Source organism: Aotus nancymaae, unplaced genomic scaffold (assembly GCF_030222135.1).
Source record: "Aotus nancymaae isolate 86718 unplaced genomic scaffold, 86718_ANA_hifiasm-v0.15.2.pri h1tg000011l, whole genome shotgun sequence".
In the NCBI taxonomy this organism is placed as follows: Eukaryota; Metazoa; Chordata; class Mammalia; order Primates; family Aotidae; genus Aotus; species Aotus nancymaae.
The window spans coordinates 58310692-58328258 of record NW_026988422.1 but is presented as its reverse complement, the minus strand read 5'-3'; the positions used below and the strand labels follow the sequence as shown (position 1 = coordinate 58328258).

The 17567-nt window shown below is 41.7% G+C and overlaps 1 protein-coding gene and 1 pseudogene across 2 annotated transcripts in view; one reads left to right on the top strand and one right to left on the bottom strand.

Moving 5' to 3' along the window:
• The window catches only part of AREL1 (apoptosis resistant E3 ubiquitin protein ligase 1), a 53194-nt gene that overhangs the window by 8486 nt on the left and 27141 nt on the right, over positions 1-17567 (top strand). For both annotated transcript variants that reach the window (XM_012438245.2, XM_012438244.2), the window contains exon 2: positions 14247-14533. The gene's annotated coding sequence lies outside the window, so the exon portion shown is untranslated. The remainder of the gene's footprint in view (positions 1-14246; positions 14534-17567) is intronic.
• Positions 15685-16110, bottom strand: LOC105707292 (uncharacterized protein C14orf119-like; annotated as a pseudogene).

Here is a 17567-nt window from a genome sequence, read left to right as displayed (position 1 = left end):
TATGCAATATTGTTAGTCCTTAGGGAAATGCAAATTAAAACCACAAAGAGATACCATTTCACACCTATTAGAATGGGTAAAATTAAAAGATAGACAGTACCAAGCATTTGGATGTAGAGCAACTGGCCTCTTGTGCATTGCTGGTGGAAATGCAAAGTGGTCCACTTGCTTTAGTAAACAGTTTGGCAATTTCTTGTAGGTTAAATATATACTTACCATATGACCCAGCAGTCCATTCTTAGATGTTTACCCAAGAGAAATGAAAGCATGTGTCTACATAGACTTGTACCTTAATGTTCATAACAGCTTTATCCACAATAGCACCAGACTGGATATAACCCAAATGTCCTTCATCTGGTGAATGGATAAACAAATTGCAGTATGTCCATTTAATGGAGTACTACTTTGCAGTGAAAAGGAATGAACTACTGAAACATGTAACAACATGTATGAATCTAAGAACCATTATGCTAAGTGAAAAAATGCTACACATGAAGGACTGCATTTTGCATATGATGCAGATGTATATGACATTCTGTAAAAGGCAAAACTACAGTGATAGAATATCAGTGGTTGTGCAGGGGCTTATGGAAGGAGGACTGACTGCAAAGGAGCATAAGAGAACTTTTGGGGATGATGAAGTGTTCTGTATCATGACTGTGTTTTTATTTATTTATTATTATTATTTTTTTAAAGACGGGGTTTCACCATGTTGGTCAGGCTGGTCTTGAACTTCTGACCTCAGGTGATCCGCCCACCTTGGCCTCCAAAGTGCTTGGATTACAGGTGTAAGCCACCACACCCGGCCATGACTGTGTTTTATATAATCTTAAACAGTTGTCAAAACTAACTGTACACTTCAAATTGATTATACTTCAGTAAAACTGATTTTTAAAAACTTAGATTTTTTTGGCCAGTTACTTATGCAGGATAGGCAGGGGTCCCTAATTCCTGGGCCACAGACTTGTAGCAGTCCGTGGCCTGTTGTGAACAGGGCTGCACAGCAGGAGGTGAGTGGCAGGTGAGTGAGCAAAGCTTCATCTGTATTTACGGCTGCTCACCATCACTTGCATTACCACCTGAGCTCCACCTCCTTTCAGATCAGCAGTGGCATTAGATTCTCATAGGAGTTTGAACCCTATTGTGAACTACGCATGTGAGGGATTTAGGTTGTGTGCTCCTTATGAGAATGTAATGCCTGATGATCTGAGGTTGAACAATTTCATCCCAAAACCATCCCTCCCACCCGCTGACCATGCAAAAATTGTCTTTCATGGAATCGGTTCCTGGTACCAAAAAGGTTGCAAACTGCTGAGATCGACAATGGATTTAGATTAGTTTAGATCTGAATTTGTTATAGGCACTAAAATGATTTAAAATAATAATCGGGCCAGGCACCGTGGCTCACACCTGTAATCCCACCACTTTGGGAGGCTGAGGTGGGCAGATCACATGAGGTTGGGAATTCAAGACCAGCCTGACCAGCATGGAGAAACTCCATCTCTACTAAAAATACAAAAATTAGCTGGTGTGATGCATGCCTGTAATTCCAGCTACTTGGGAGACTGAGGCAGGAGAACTGCTTGAACCTGGGAGGCAGAGGTTGCGGTGAGCTAAGATCACGCCATTGCACTCCAGCCTGGGCGACAAGAGTGAAACTCTGTCTCAACAACAACCACAACAAAAAAAAGAAAGAAAGAAGGAAGGAAAGAAAGAGAAAGAAGGAAGGAAGGAAATGAAAGAAAGAAAGAATAGTATTACTGTGTTACTGAATTGAGTTGCAAGGAGCTTACTAATTATCAGTGTCAGATCAAGTTTAGCTTAATATTCTTTTATTAATGAGATAGAAATAAGACATAAATGTATTAAAGAAGTTACTAAATCAGAAAATGCATGTCCCAAGTAATTCAGGAAGAAAACTTGGGGGCTGATTTTGAGTCCCCTCTCTGGCAGAAGTCTTCACTGGATTTGATACTGTTTATGGCCAGTTTCTAGAAATAATCACTTTCTTTTGCCTCTGATAAACCACCTGTACAGATTTTCTCCTCTGTTCCTCTTTTTCCTTCTCATTCTTTGCTGGCTCCTCTTTTTCTGTTTTTTTTTTTTTTTTGAGACGGAGTTTCGCTCTTGATACCCAGGCTGGAGTGCAATGGCGCGATCTCGGCTCACCGCAACCTCCGCCTCCTGGGTTCAGGCAGTTCTCCTGCCTCAGCCTCCTGAGTAGCTGGGATTACAGGCACGCGCCACCGTGCCCAGCTAATTTTTTGTATTAGTAGAGACGGGGTTTCACCATGTTGACCAGGATGGTCTCGATCTCTTGACCTCGTGATCCACCCGCCTCGGCCTCCCAAAGTGCTGGGATTACAGGCTTGAGCCACCGCGCCCGGCCGACTTTTTCTGTTTTTTGTTGCAAGGTTGATCCCCCTCCGGGTTCTATGATTAGGTTTTTTTTTTTTTTTTTTTTTTTTTTTTTGGTCTATGTGCTTTTTATGGTGGTCTTTTCCATTTTTCATGTCTTCAGGATGTTGGCATATCTCTAGCTTCATGTGCTTATTTCTGTTTGCCTTTTGAATATATTCACCTGGATATTCTGTAGACACTCCAAACTTAGGATGTTTAATTCTCTCTCTTTTTTTTTTTTTTGGTTTCATTTTTTTTTTTTTATTTCTAGGAATTGCTTGAGAAGCATGTTTAATTCTCTACTCATTATCTTTTGATATGGTTTGGCTGTGTCCCCACCCAAATCTCATCTTGAATTTGAGCTCCCATAATCTCCATTGTTGTGGGAGGGACTTGGTGGGAGGTAATTGAATCATGGGGGTGGTTTCCCCCATACTGTTCTCATGGTAGTGAATAAGTCTCACAAGATCTAATGATCTTATAAGGGATTTCCCCTTTCATTTGGCTATCATTCTCTCTTGCCTGCTGCCATGTAAGACATACCTTTTGTCTTCCAACATGATTGTGAGGCCTCCCCAGCCACGTGGAACTGTGTCCATTCAACCTCTTTTTCTTTATAAATTATCCAGTCTCTAGTATGTCTTTATCAGCAGCGTGAAAATGGACTAATACAGTAAATTGTTACTGGGAGTGGTGCAGTGCTATAAAGATATGCAAAAATGTGGAAGCAGCCTTGGAACTGGGTAACAGGCAGAGGTTGGAACAGTTTGGAGGGCTCAGAGGAAGACAAGAAAATGTGGGAAAGTTTGAAACTTCCTAGATACTTGTTGAATGACTTTGAACAAAATGCTGAGAATTATATGGACAATGAAATCCAGGCTGAGGCGGTCTCACATGGAGATGAAGAACTTGTTAGGAAGCAGAGCAAAGGTCACTCTTGTTGTGCTTTAGCAAAGAGACTTGAAGCATTTTGCTCCTGCCCTAGATATCTGTGGAACTTTAAACTTGAGAGAGATGATCTGAAATTGGAACTTATATTTAAAAGGGAAGCAGAGCATAAAAGGTTGGAAAATTTGTAGCCTGACAGTGGAGATAAAAAGAAAAAAAACCGTTTTTTGAGGAGAAATTCAAGCTGGCTGCAGAAATTTGCATCAGAGGAGCCAAATCACCAACACAATGGGGAAAATGTCTCCAGGGCATGTCAAAAGTTTTCACCAAAGCCACTCCCATTACATAACCTGGAGGACTAGGAGGAAAAACTGGTTTTGTGGGCGGGGCCTAGTCCCCCCTGCTGTGTGCATTGTAGGGACTTAGTGCCCTGTGCCCCAGTTGCTCCAGCTGTGGCTAAAAGGAGCCAAGGTACCGCTTGGGCTGTCACTTCAGAAGGTGCAAACTCCAAGCCTTGGCAACTTACATGTGATGCACAGAAGTCAAGAATTGAGGTTTGAGAACCACTGCCTGGATTTCAGAGGCTGTATGGAAACTCCTGAATGTTCAGGCAGAAGTTTGCTACAAGGGCAGGGCCCTCATGGAGGGTAGTGTGGGAGGGACATGTGGGGTCGAAGCTCCCACACAGAGTCCCCACTGGGGCACTGCCTAGTGGAGCTGTGAGAAGAGGGCCACCATCCTCCAGACCCCAGAGTGGTAGATTCACTGACAGCTTGCACCATGTGCCTGGAAAAGCTGTAGACACTCAATGCCAGCCTGTGAAAGCAGCTGGGAAGGAGACTGTACCCTGCAAACCACAGGGGCAGAGCCGCCCAAGACCATGGGAACCCATCTCTTGCATCAGCATGACCTGAATATGAGACATAGAGTCAAGGGAGATCATTTTGGAGTTTTAAGATTTGATTGCTCTGCTGGATTTCAGACTTGCATGGGGCCTGTATCCCCTTTGTTTTGGCTAATTTCTCCTATTTGGAACTGGTATATTTACCCAATGCCTGTACTCCCTAGGCTCTCATTCTCTCTTGCCTGCTGCCATGTAAGATGTGCCTTTTGCCTTCTGCTGTGATTGTGAGGCCTCCCCAGCCATATGGAACTGTGAGTCCATTAAACCTTTTTCTTTATAAATTATCAGCAGCATGAAAATGGACTAATACATCTTTTCCTTCATGCTTGTTTTGCCTCCTTAATTCTCCTTCATGTAACCAGGTTCCCAGCCGTGGGAAATTTACCTTTGTCCTTGGCTTCTTCCTCTCCTTTATCCTTTTGACCTCACAGGTTATTGATCCCGTTGCTTCTGAGAGCATAAAGCAGGAGACAACCCATCCAGGGTTGGTTCCCAACTTGCATCCTACGGGCCAGTCACCCTCAACTGTGGACTGGAGGGTCCATGTTGGACCCTGTCTGTATTGTGGCCAGTGTGTAGCTACTTCATTGGACCAGTAGCCCCTTATGTTGTGCTCATTAATGGGTCTGTCCCCCTCTTCAGACTCTTTCACATTGTCCCCAGATTTACTTCTTTTAAAATGTGTGATCCTTTTTCTCTCTTGGTTAAAAAACATCTTTTGTTTTTTTTGTTGCTTAAAATCTAAAATGAAGTCATATTCCTTTAAAATTTCACATTAAATATTTCTGAGCTTCATTTTTCCTATCCCAAGAATAATATCTTTTTAAAATCCACCCTTCTGCAAGTTCTTTTTGGTATATTAGTATTCCCAGTTAAGAGTAGAGAAAGAGTATAAGCTCTGGAATCACATCGCTTGGCTCCTTCACTTATAAACTGGGTGGCTATAGGCAAGTTATTTTAGCTTTCTGTGCCCCTGTTTCCTAATCTATAAAATATGGATAAAATATGCTTAACTTATATGGTTGAGGGTTAAATGAGATAATATAGATGAAACACTTCACACAGTGCCTGGTACATAGTAAGTTCTCAATAAAGGTAGATTCTTATTATCATCATCCTTGAGAGAACTCCAGAAAATTCTTTATTCTGGATTGTTGCTGTAGTTATTTCCACATGGAATCTCTCTGGAAAAACAGTGAGTCCTTCAGGTAGACTCAAGCCATCTTCCTCACTTACTGTGGGTTGGGCTGTTGTGGCCTGACAACCCTCATAACCTGGCAACCCAGCAGCCTGGTCTGTGCATAAAGCCTTGTCCCCCAAGGCACTCCATGCCACCTGGGTGTAAAGTTTCCATCTCAACCAATCCTCCTTGTCCTTATTCTTTGAGTCTTGCTCCCCAAGAGCAGCTGGATTCCTTCCTTTTCTCAGTGCATCTCCATTTTGCATATGAGACAACTGAAGGGAAGTTTAAGTACAGCAAGTCCTCACTTGATGTTGTCAGTAGGTTCTTGGAAACTTCTACATCAAACAAAATGACGTATAATGAGATGAGTTTTACCATAGGCTAATTGATATAAACAAGAATTAAGTTCCTATGGCATATTTCTGGTCACAAAAATATCACCAAACTAAATAAAGATCACATAATATACATATTAAAATAAATGAGAGCAGTGTGTATAAGAAAGATTGATAAAAACAAGTTAGATAATTACACATTTACCCTATTATTCCAGTCCACCATTGAGGGTGGCCGGGGCTTAGGGTGCAAGTTGGGAACCAACCCTGGATGGGAACCCATTCTATTGCAGGGCTCGCTTCCTCTCACACACACATAAACACACACACACACCCCTCACCCCACTTAGACTGGGATATTTTAGACATGCCAGTTAACTTTGAAGTGCACATCTTTGGGACGTGGGAGGAAATCCAAGTATCCAGAGAAAACCCACACAGAGAACGTGTGAACACCACGCATTGGTGCCTGCCAGGAGTCATTTTTTTTACTCCTCAAAATCATAAGAAAACAATGTTGAATGAAATTGATGTCGTTTGAGGACCTGCTATAACTTGTCTAAGATCATTCAGTAGTAAGATTCATGCTCTTAACCACTACATGGTAGTCATCCTATTTAGCCCCAGGTGGTCTTTCTAAACACTTTGCTTTCATAATAATGAACTTTTCATCACTCCTTTTTTTTTTTTTTGACTCGGTACTTTTGTCTGTGGTGTTCTTTTCTTTCTTCCTAGGATATTACTAGTCTCCTTCTTCCCCCCAGCCTTTGCAAATGCTTACTTTTTCTTTTTGGAGACAATGTCTTGCTCTTCACCTGGGTTGAAGTGTAGTGGAGCAATCGGGGCTCACTGTAGCCTCAGCTTCCTGTGCTCAAGTGATCCTCCCACCTCAGCCTCCTGAGTAGCTGGGACCATAGGTGCATGCCACCATACCCAGCTATTTTTTTTAGAGATGGGATCTCACTATGTTGCCCAGGTTGGTCTTGAACTCCTGGGCTCAAGCCATCCTCCCACCTCAGCCTCTCAAAGTGCTCGGATTACAGGTCTGAGCCACCCTGCCAAGCCTGCTTACTCATTCTTAAATAATCAGCTGCATCGTCTCTGCTTTTCCATTTGTACATACAGTTACCTCTCCTTCCTCTGCCCTCCATCTTTTGCTTATTCCTCTTTTATGGCACTTGCCACAGTGCATTGCCCTTCTCCCATGGCTGACCAAGTTCATTGAGGTTAATAAAGCATACTGTCTTCTTATTTCTCCTCATGACTTTAGCTGTTAGCACATGGCCTGGCATATAGCAAATGCTCAAGAAATGTGACCTGAAAGAGGAATGAACAATGCAGAGGAAACTATAGATGTCTGTAGTCAGTGAATTATAGAGTGAGTTAGACTGTAACCCCATTTCATGCCTCCCAGATTTGGGCATCAGGGCATGCAAGAATGTTTTAAAAGCCAGAAGATAAATGACATGTGTTCCCACAGCAAATGATTATAGGCTAAGAAAAAATAAATACAGATATCTAGGATGGGGAAACATAGCAGAAAAATAATAATCATTTAAAATGTGACTATATGGGATGAGTGGGAATGCACAGTAGACCAGAAGTTGAGCTCTGGTCTATATATCCTTTACACCTTGGTGTATATATAACACCAAGGATATATATATATATATATATATATATATATATATATATATATATGGATATATAACACCTTGGTGCTAGGAGCAGAGCCCTAAGCAGCCTTTCTGCTTCAAGTTCAGAATATCTGTTAACATATTCAACATATCCATGTTTTATCTTTAGAAATTCATGCAAATATTGTAGTTTGTTTTTTTATCTATGAATTTAACATGAAGTTTTTTGTTTCTCCCATCACTCATCCCCTAATGAAATAGATGCTGTGGGAACATGTGTCATTTATCCTCTGGCGTCTAGCACATTCTAGCATGCCCCAACGTCCAACTCTGGGAGATACAGAATGGGGTACAGTCTAATATGGCAGCATAGTAGATTTCTGTGATTTGGGGGATTGCCTTCTCAGGAGTATTATGTCATGAAACTGGGGAGAGTGAGTTCATCCTGTTCTGACTAATGGGGCTGTCCCTGGAAGGCTGCAGTTATTTGGAGGCACCTCATTACCAGATCGCTGGGGACCAGCTGGAGAGAGTTCACAGAAGACCCACAGGAATGATTAAGAGACTGGAGGGGCTGACTGATGAAGAAAGTATAAATGAAAGCCATATAACTTGGCTGAATCACGATAGCAGAAATATACAACTGTATAAATATCTCGAGTATAAACTTGATGGAGGAGGGCAATCTTTTATCGTGGGATTTTGGATTGGGGAGTATAAACCAAGATTGGAATTAAGCCATAGTAAATGTAAACTAATAATCCAAAGTGTCTGCTATATTCTTGGAACCTCTTCAGTTAGACCACCGTAACCTGTGCACTTTTTGATAATAAAGAATGATTTTTTTTTTTTTTTTTTTGAGACGGAGTTTTCGCTCTTTGTTTCCCAGGCGGGAGTGCAATGGCGCGATCTCGGCTCACCGCAACCTCCGCCTCCTGGGTTCAAGCAATTCTCCTGCCTCAGCCTCTTGAGTAGCTGAGACTACAGGCGTGCGCCACCATGCCCAGCTAATTTTTGTATTTTTAGTAAAGACGGGGTTTCACCATGTTGACCAGGATGGTCTCAATCTCTTGACCTCGTGATCCACCTGCCTTGGCCTCCCAAAGTGGATTTGTTTTTTTAAGTTCATGTCTCTGGACTCATAGCTGGTGCTTCTCTGTGGAGAATGCTGGAGACTGCATCTTACAAAGCAAACATCTTTTGTCTTGTCATTTGGTGGACATCAGTAGGTGATATCAGAACTTCTGTGTGCTGCCACTAGCTCTGGCTGCACCAAAATTTTGAAGTGGACTTTTACATCAGGTTTTTCATGGCCGTGTGTGTGTGTGTGTGTGTGTGTGTGTGTGTGTATGTGTGTATGTGTGTGTCAGGACTTTTACATCAGGTTTTTCATGGCCGTGTGTGTGTGTGTGTGTGTGTGTGTGTGTGTGTGTGTATGTCTGTGTCTGTGTCTTTGTGTGTCACAGGATCTCTCTTTCTGTCACCCAGGCTGGAGTACAGTGGTGTGGTGTGATTATAGCTCATCGCAGCCTCAAACTTCTGGGCTTAGGAGATCCTCCTGCTTTAGCTTCCGAGTAGCTAGGACAACAGGGGCATGCCACCATGCCCAGCTAATTTATTTTATTTTTATTTTTAAATTTAATTTTTTAAAAATTTTTTGAGATGAAGTCTTGCTTTGTCACCCAGGATGGAGTGTAGTGGCACAATCAAGGCTCACTACAACTTCCATCTCCCAGGTTCAAGTGATTCTACTGCCTCGGCCTTCTGAGTAGCTGGGATTACAGGTGCACGCCACCATGCCTGGCTAATTTTTGTATTTTAGTAGAGACAGGGTTTTGCCATGTTAGCCAGGCTGGTCTTGAATTCCTAACCTCAGGTGATCCGCCCACCTTGGCCTCCTAAAGTGCTGGGATTATAAGCATGAGCCACTGTGCCTGGCCAATTTATTTTCATTTTTTTTTTTTTAGAGATAGGCCCAGTCTGGTATCAACTCCTAGGCTCAAGTGATCTTCCTAGTTCAGCCTCCCAAAGTGTTGGGATTACAGGTGTGCGTCACTGCACCTGGCCTTTCACTCCTTTTTAGAATAGAACTTTAGAAGTAGAGACTGAGTTAGTAGTATATATCATAGTAATTTTAGCAACCTGGATACAGTATTTGGTTTCTGAGATACTAGTTTTAGGAAGTATTAACCTTGACCAAATGCAAGCATGATTATATGAAATACATACTTTGGAAAATGACTGTGTAAAATTCCTAATTGGGATATGGGAAGAATAAAACCATCAAGTAACAGTTGAAAATAGATGTATTTGCATAATGTTGCAAGTTTTATAGTTCTTTTCCAAAGAGGAGATGGTAGAACTGGAGGAAAATTTTTGTGCTTTCTTTGATTTAGAAAAACATGTTCATTTATATAAGGCAGCTATGTAGCTTTAAGACTAAGACCTCTCTATACCAGGAATTAGTATTTTTTCAATAAAGGGTCAGATAGTAAAGTTTTGTGGCCCATGTGTCTCTGCCATTGTGCAAAAGCAGCCATGGATAATTTGTAAATGAATGAACTTGACTGTTTTCATTCTGTTTTTACAAAAACAGGCGGCTGTCAGGATTTGGCCTGCTGACTCTTGACCTGGATTCTCACTTCTGAAAGTGTGGTCTAGGAGACAAGCAGCATCAGCATTACCTGTGAACCTGTTAGAGATACAGAATATTGAGCCCCTTCTCATGCAGAATGTTCTAGAGTCTAAACGATGCTTCTCAAACTTCAGCATGCATAGGACTCACCTGGGATCTTGTGAAAGTATAGGCTCTGAGATAGTAGGGCTGAACACCATACTAGCCATGGGGAGGCAGTCATATGAACTGGTCAGTGTTCCTTGGGGAGTCCACAATCTATTAGGAGAGACTGTACGTAAACAAGTAATTTCAATTCAGACTAATAAATGCTATAATAGAGGTCTCCTCAGCAGAGGAGTACCACAAAGGAGGAAGTGGTTGATTCTGTCTGGTGTGGGTAGAGTCCTCAGAGAGACCTTGGAGATGGACCAGAGAAGGGAGAGTGCTCAAGTTGAATTTTGAAGCTCAGTAGAAGTACCAAAGAATCGGGATAAGCATGGTAGCTCATAGTAGGGACAGTAAAGCTTACATTAGAACTGGGAGTTATTTGATTTAATAATCAAATAGCTGATCACAGGGTTAGAAACCTACTAAGATCACAGTGAATAGAAATAAGTTCAGGCCAGGCACAGTAGCTCACACCTGTAATCCCAGTGCTTTGGAAGGCCGAGGTGGGCGAGTCACCTGAGCTCAGGAGTTCGAGACCAGCCTGGCCAACATGGTGAAACCCCATCTCTACCAAAAATACAAAAATTAGCTGTAGTGGTGCACACCTGTAGTCCCAGCTACTAGGGAGGCTGAGGCAGGAGAATCGCTGGAATCCAGGAGGTGGAGGTTGCAGTGAGGCAGTGAGCCAAGATCATGCCACTGCACTTCAGCCTGGGCAACAGAACAAGGCTCTATCTCAAAAAAAAAAAAAAAAAAAGAAAGAAAAGTTCAATACAATCTGTTATCTTAATTTTTTATACCATATTTGAAAAAGGACAAGTTGCCTTAAGGAAAATCAGTCCTCCCAAAAAATGCATTCTCCAGAAATAAACTTTTACATGTCCTTGCAACATTAAGAATTTGAAAAAGAGATGATCACTATTAATATTTATATTTTTGTATTTTTTCTTTCAATCTTCTTTATGTAATATTATATTTCTAAATTTGGGCTTGTGCTACATAAGCAGTTTTGTGCCTGCTTTTTTATTTAACATTTTATTTGTGAGCGTTTCCCTATGTCGTTATTGCTTAAAAGTGTCATTTAAAAATTCCTTATATAGTATTCTACATAGGGATCTCTTATAGTTTATGTATAGAGTCTGTTGTTTGTGGATCCTTTAAGCTGGTTCCAGTTGCTGGTTGACCCAGGTTTTGACTTGTGTACTTGGCAAGTCTGTTGGTGTTATTTATTTTATTTATTTATTTATTTATTTATTTATAGGCCGGGGGGGGCTCTGTTGCCCAGGTTGGAATGCAGTGGCATGATCTCGGCTCACTGCAACCTCTGCCTCCTGGGCTTAAACCAGTGCCCTATACCTCAGCCTCCAAGTAGCTGGGACCACAGGCTCAAGCCACCACGCCTGGCTAATTTTTTTATTTTTTGTAGAGACAGGGTTTTGTCATATTGCCCAGGCTGGTCTTGAACTCCTGGGCTCAAGTGATCTGCCTGCTTTGGCCTCCCAAAGTGCTGGGATTGCAGGTGTAAGCTACCGTGCCTGATCATGTTGCCATATTTTAAAATAAATACATATGCATATTTATTTTTAATGATAAAGTTTGCCAACCTAATTTCATTTGCTAGTCTTCACTCATTCTGTTCTTGTTAGCCTTTGTTCTTTCTTCCTTGGTTTCCCATAGTAGAGAGGCAGTAGAGTAGTCATTAAAAGCATGGATTCTGGGTCCAGTTTGTCTGAGTCTGAGCTTGATTCAGCTCTCCTCACTGTGCGCTATCTTGAAAAAGTACTTTAACATTTCTGTGTCCCAGGTTCCTCTTCTGTAAAAGAGGGATAGTTGTATCTGTGTTAGGGTTGTGAATTTATATGTATGAAGCACTGAGAACAGTCCCTGCCATATGGTAAGACTGTCTCTTTTCATTTACTAATTAGTAGTCTCTTCTCATTTGTCTTATGGTGCCTGTTTGTGTATGCGTTGCTGTAAACCCCCTTTCTGCTACATTTTTGGTTCACGAATATCTTTGAGAGTTATAAACTGACTTTACTGGACTTTATTTAGTGACTTTATTTTGAAAGTTCACAGATTTTCCCCTGACTCGTAGCAGATTTTACTGTTTTAAATATAAAATCAACTTTCTTTAACCATGTCTTGGAAATGCATATGTGGGTACGAAGGGAACAGACTGCATAGGCTGATGGATTGGGCTTTAAAGCTCTTTGGTGGTTTCTCCTTTCCAGCTGAATATTGCCTTGATTCCTTATCATTGCATACAAGGCTCTCCGTAACCTGGTTCTGCCTCTGCTTCTGTCTCATTTGTCTTTGCCGTTGCTCCAGACTCTGTGCCCCATTTTATTCAGACTGGTTATGTGGTTGGATTGAAGGTTACTCTTTAAGTCTGTGCCCTAGTTTGCTTCTACTGAAGGATGGACTCACACCTGTAATCCCAGCACTTTGGGAGGCCAAGGCAGGAGGATCACTTGAGCTCAGGAGTTCGGGACCAGCCAGAGCAACATGGCGAAACCCCATCTCTACAAAAAATACAAATAAAAAATTAGCCAGGTATGGTAGTGCACGCCTGTAGTCCCAGCTACTTGGGAGGCTGAGGTGGGAGGATCGCTTGAGCCCAGGAGGTCAAGGTTGCAGTGAGCTGTAATCATGCGACTACACTCCAACCTGGGTGACAGAGAAAGACTCTCGTCTTAAAAAAAAAAAAGAAGAAGAAGAAGAGGAAGAGGAAGAGGAAGAAGAAAGAAGAAAGAAAAGAAGAAGAAGAAGCCTGTGTCTAACTCTGAAGCTTGGTGCTCTTTTTTTTTTTGTCAATTCAAGAATGTTATATAAATAGAATCCTACAATCTGTAAACTTTTGAGATTGGCTTTTTTCACTCAGTGCAATTCTCACATGATTCATCTAAGTGGCTGCCTGTATCAGTGGTTTGTTCTTTTTATTGCTAGCTAGTATTCCATGTTACAGATACACTACATTTTGCTTAATCATCTACCCACTGGAGGACAACTGGATTGTTTCTAGTTTGGGGCTATTACAAATAAAGTTGTTATAAATAGTTATGTACAGTATTTTGTGTAAACATAAGTTTCCATTGATCTTTATGGTATAAATATCCAGGAGTGCAGTTGATGGGAAGAAACCAGCATAAAAAGGCTGAGAATACCCAAAATCAGAATGTTTCTCCCCCTACAGGGGATCACAGTTCCTCATCAACAGGGGAACAAGGCCTGGTGGAGAACTAGTGTGTTCCATTAACAGAATTAAGCTTCAGAAGGTGGATAGTAAGAAACTTCTGTGAGTTAAAAGAACATGTTCTAGCCCAACGTAAAGAAACTAAGAACCTTGAAAAAAGGTTTGACGAAATCCTAACGAGAATAGACAATTTAGAGAAGCTCAGTGCTCTTAACCTCTATGCTGAATCATGAAAAAGAATAAAGTCATAAGGATAGTGAAGTATTTGGGAACACTGAACTGAACTGAAGGAAGCTCTGGCTGAAGACATAGTTACAGACAATGACGTTGTTGCCAATTGACTTGACTTTTTCTTTTTTTCTTTTCTTCCTTTCTTTTCTTTCCTTCCTTCCTTCCATCTGTCTGTCTGTCTGTCCGTCCTTCTTTCCTTCTGTTTTGCTCTGTCACCCAAGCTGGAGTGCAATGGTACCATCTCAGCTCACTGCAACCTCTGCCTCCCGGGTTCAAGCGATTCTCCTGCCTCAGCCTCCCGAATAGCTGGGACTACAGGCGCATGCCACCATGCCTGGCTAATTTTTGTATTTTTAGTAGAGACAAGTTTTCACTGTGTTGTCCAGGCTGATCTCAAACTCCTGATGTCATGATCTGCCCGTCTTGGCCTCCCAAAGTGCTGGGATTACAGGCGTGAGCCACTGGGCTTGGCCCCGCCAATTGACTTTTCTTGTGGAGTTGGAGAGAGACCTCAAGGAAACTGTGTGAAGTTTTAACTGAGAATGCTTGGTCAGAGTTTACCAATTCTTGATTATTTTTAGTGTCCCAAGGTTTCCACTGCCTGTTCTACCTTCTCTTTGTTTTTTTCTGGGGGATCTTTTTCAGAAATAAAAACGTATTCCAACTAACCCTGTTTTCTTTTTTGGACAGGATCCTGGGGCATCCTTTGGCAGTTGGTTGCACCCTGCACTAGAGAGAAGTCCAGGAATGATACATTCTTGGGCTGTATTTCTCTACCCTGGAATTCATCCAGTTCATCCCAGAAACACTGACCTGCATACTGTGACAAAGTCTGATGGATAGACCCTTTCTGTTGACCTTGCGGCCTTTTTCTTTCATGTGGAAGTTGCAAGACAAGGTGAAAGGCACCAAAAGTTACCTGCTTTGGTGATAGGAGTGCTCTAGTTGGTTCTCAGAACATGGGCCCTCGTTTAAAGGTAAGGTAATAGACTGAGTTAAGATTTAGTTTATTGGGATGTAGAACGTGGATCCAGTGACCAATTCCTAAGCCTTCTCAGCAAGGGATAGCTGTTGAAGTATATAGTTGCCGTGAGAATTGACTTTGTACCCAACTGAGCAATTTAAAATATGAGGAAACCAGTTCTCTATTTTTGGGAAATAACTTTTTCACAACTGATCTTTAATGTTGGGGCTAAAATTTAGTTGATACTATAATTAAAAATCTTTATTCTCCAACAAAGCAAATGATTTTGAATATGTGTGTTAGCCAACTTTCTAACAGTCCCTTGAAACAGATAGTTTTAAGTATTTTCCCCCTTTTTTAGGTAATGTGAGCCAAAGTGCTATAGTATTAAGCAACAAGATCAGGATCTTTCGTGAGCAAGTGATATATCTGCACTAGATAATTGGCATTGCATTCCACTTTTCTTTGTCATGCTTTATTTATATTTCAAAAGATTAAAAAAAGAGCCATAAGAGTTTATCTTTCTAATTTTAGCCTTGCTATGAGATTCCTCACAGTAAGATTGGGTGGTGTTTCTCATACTTTGTTTTATCTGTTTTCTTAAAAGTTTTTCCCCCAAATACTTCACTATCCTTATGACTTTATTCTTTTTCATGATTCAGTGTAGAGGTTAAGAGCATTAGGCTTCAGAGTTAGAGTTAGACATAGGCTTTTTTTTTTAAAGTATAAAAATACCACCCTTTATTGTCCGGTCTTATTTCTGGGGAAGAAAGGGTCTACTTTACATACTTCATGAGCCAGCAGTGGGCTTGAGTTATAATGTGTAGGTTCCTTTTGGTTATAGCTGCAGAAGAAGCCATCACATTCTTGAAGATTTGACATCTCTTGGAAAGAAGCAGACTGGTAGACCAATGAGCTGGATTGCTTAGATTGGTAACATTTACAAATAGGAGTCCAGTTGACTTGGTAACATTTACAAATAGGAGTCCAGTTGACTTGCTGTTAATGTTGAAATAACCATGCCTGTACTGGTCAGTGAGTTCAGTCAGCTGGTTGGAGTACCAGTTCCAGACCTTTAGGTGACACATTTGAATTGAATTCTCATTGTAGAGTCATGGCCTTGGGTCCATCAGCTATGGTAATCTTCTTTGGTCTGAATGCCTATCAGTCCTTACAAGCTCTAGCAGCTACTGCTTGGTAAAACTTTGCCACGAAGTCTGGCTTACTGAACTCCAGCTGTCTGACAAATTCATTGTGCTCTGCTCAGCCCAGCCTCAAAATCACTGATCCCAAAGATGTAGCTGGCACTCAAAGACAGAAGGTGGTCGGTTTGCCCCAGGCACACTAAGCTGCTCCATACTATTCAGCAGTGGCTGTAATTTTCCTGCCACTGCCTAGCTCCCAGGTCCTCTAGGAAACGTTCACGCTGGGGACCTGACCAATTGGCAAACCAGTGAAGAATACACTTCGTCTTCTGGGAGGTGATGTAAGACGCATCGGAGGAGGGGAAGAGCTAGTATTGTGTGGTACTGAGGGTAAGAGAGATGGGAAGGATAGTGGCAGTGAAGAGAAAGATGACTCCAGTGGCATCCTCCCCTTTCCTCTTGGAGGGCACCTGAAGATTGTCACAAGAGTCCTTACACTCCAACTTGGCTTTTTTTTTTGAGACGTCTTTCTCTGTCACCCAGGCTGGAGTGCAGTAGCACAGTCATGGCTCACTGTAGCCCTGACCTCCTGGGCTCAAGCAATCCTTCCACCTCATCCTCCCAAGTAACTGGAAGTACAGATGTGCACTATGACGTCTTGGCTAATTTTTTATTTGTATGTAGTTTTTCCCATGTTGCTCAGGCTGGTCCTGAACTCTTGAGCTCAAACGATCCTCCTGCCTTGGCTTCCCAAAGTGCTGGGATTGTAAGTATGAGCCGCCATGCCTAGCTAGGCTTGCCCAGTCAGGCTTGAATCTTAACTCTGTCACTTAACTCACAGTGAAATGTTCAGCAACTTTAAGCCCAGCTTAAAAAAAAAAATCCAGAAAATAAGACTAATAGTATTCATCTCATCAAGTTGTGGTGACAGTTACTTAGGCTAACATTTGTAAAGCACTTAGTGCAGTGTTTGGCCTGTGATGAGTGGATTAATTAGTAGGTAGAAAGTTGTTAGTTTACTACTGTCACTATTTTTCTTCTAGCCTTAAAGTATCACAATATGCCCAAATTATAAAGGGCAAAGACCCAAAAGAGATGAACTTGAAAACTCATAAAATACTTGTAACAATTGATTGAAATAGTATGGTAGAGCCTTACTTACTTGTTTGTGCTGGAATTAGACTTGGGAAAGTTCCAAAATAATTTTATACAGGAGAAGTATATGAGTAGCAAAAAGTAGAGGGTGCTGTAGAAACTGCTGTAGAAAAAAATACCATGCATGGGAATCGACAACCCCAGTGGTGGGCATTTGATACCTGCTTGTTGAACTGAATTAAATTGGCAACTTTTAGGTTGAGGAGCTTATAACCCTTGGCTCAAGTGAGTGTACTCTTAATTAGAGAAGTCCTTTAAAACTCTATCTACAAGGAAGGTCCTATCTGGAAAATTCCTGATCCTTAGGCATTCTGGACAAAGAAAAGGACAGATGTTTGATCTTATTCATGTTTGTTGGCCTTACTGTATGCAATTATGTTGGTTGGTTTGAAGCATTTTTTTTTTTTTTGAGACAGGGTCTTGCTCTGTTGCCCCGGTTGGAGTGCAGTGGTGCTATCAGGGCTCACTGCAGCCTCAGCTTCCTGGGCTCAAGGGATCCTTCTGCCTCAGACCCACTCTCCCTGTCCAGTAGCGTGGATATAGGTGTGCACCACCACACCCAGATGATTTGTTTTCGAATTTTAGTAGAGATGAGGTCTCATTATATTGCCCAGGCTGGTCTCAAACTCCTGAGCTCAAGTGATTTTCCCACCTCAGCCTCCCAAAGTGCTGGGATTACAGACATGAGCCACTGTGCCCAGCCTGGAGAATTTTTAAGACTACTCATTACCTTATGTTATTTACCAC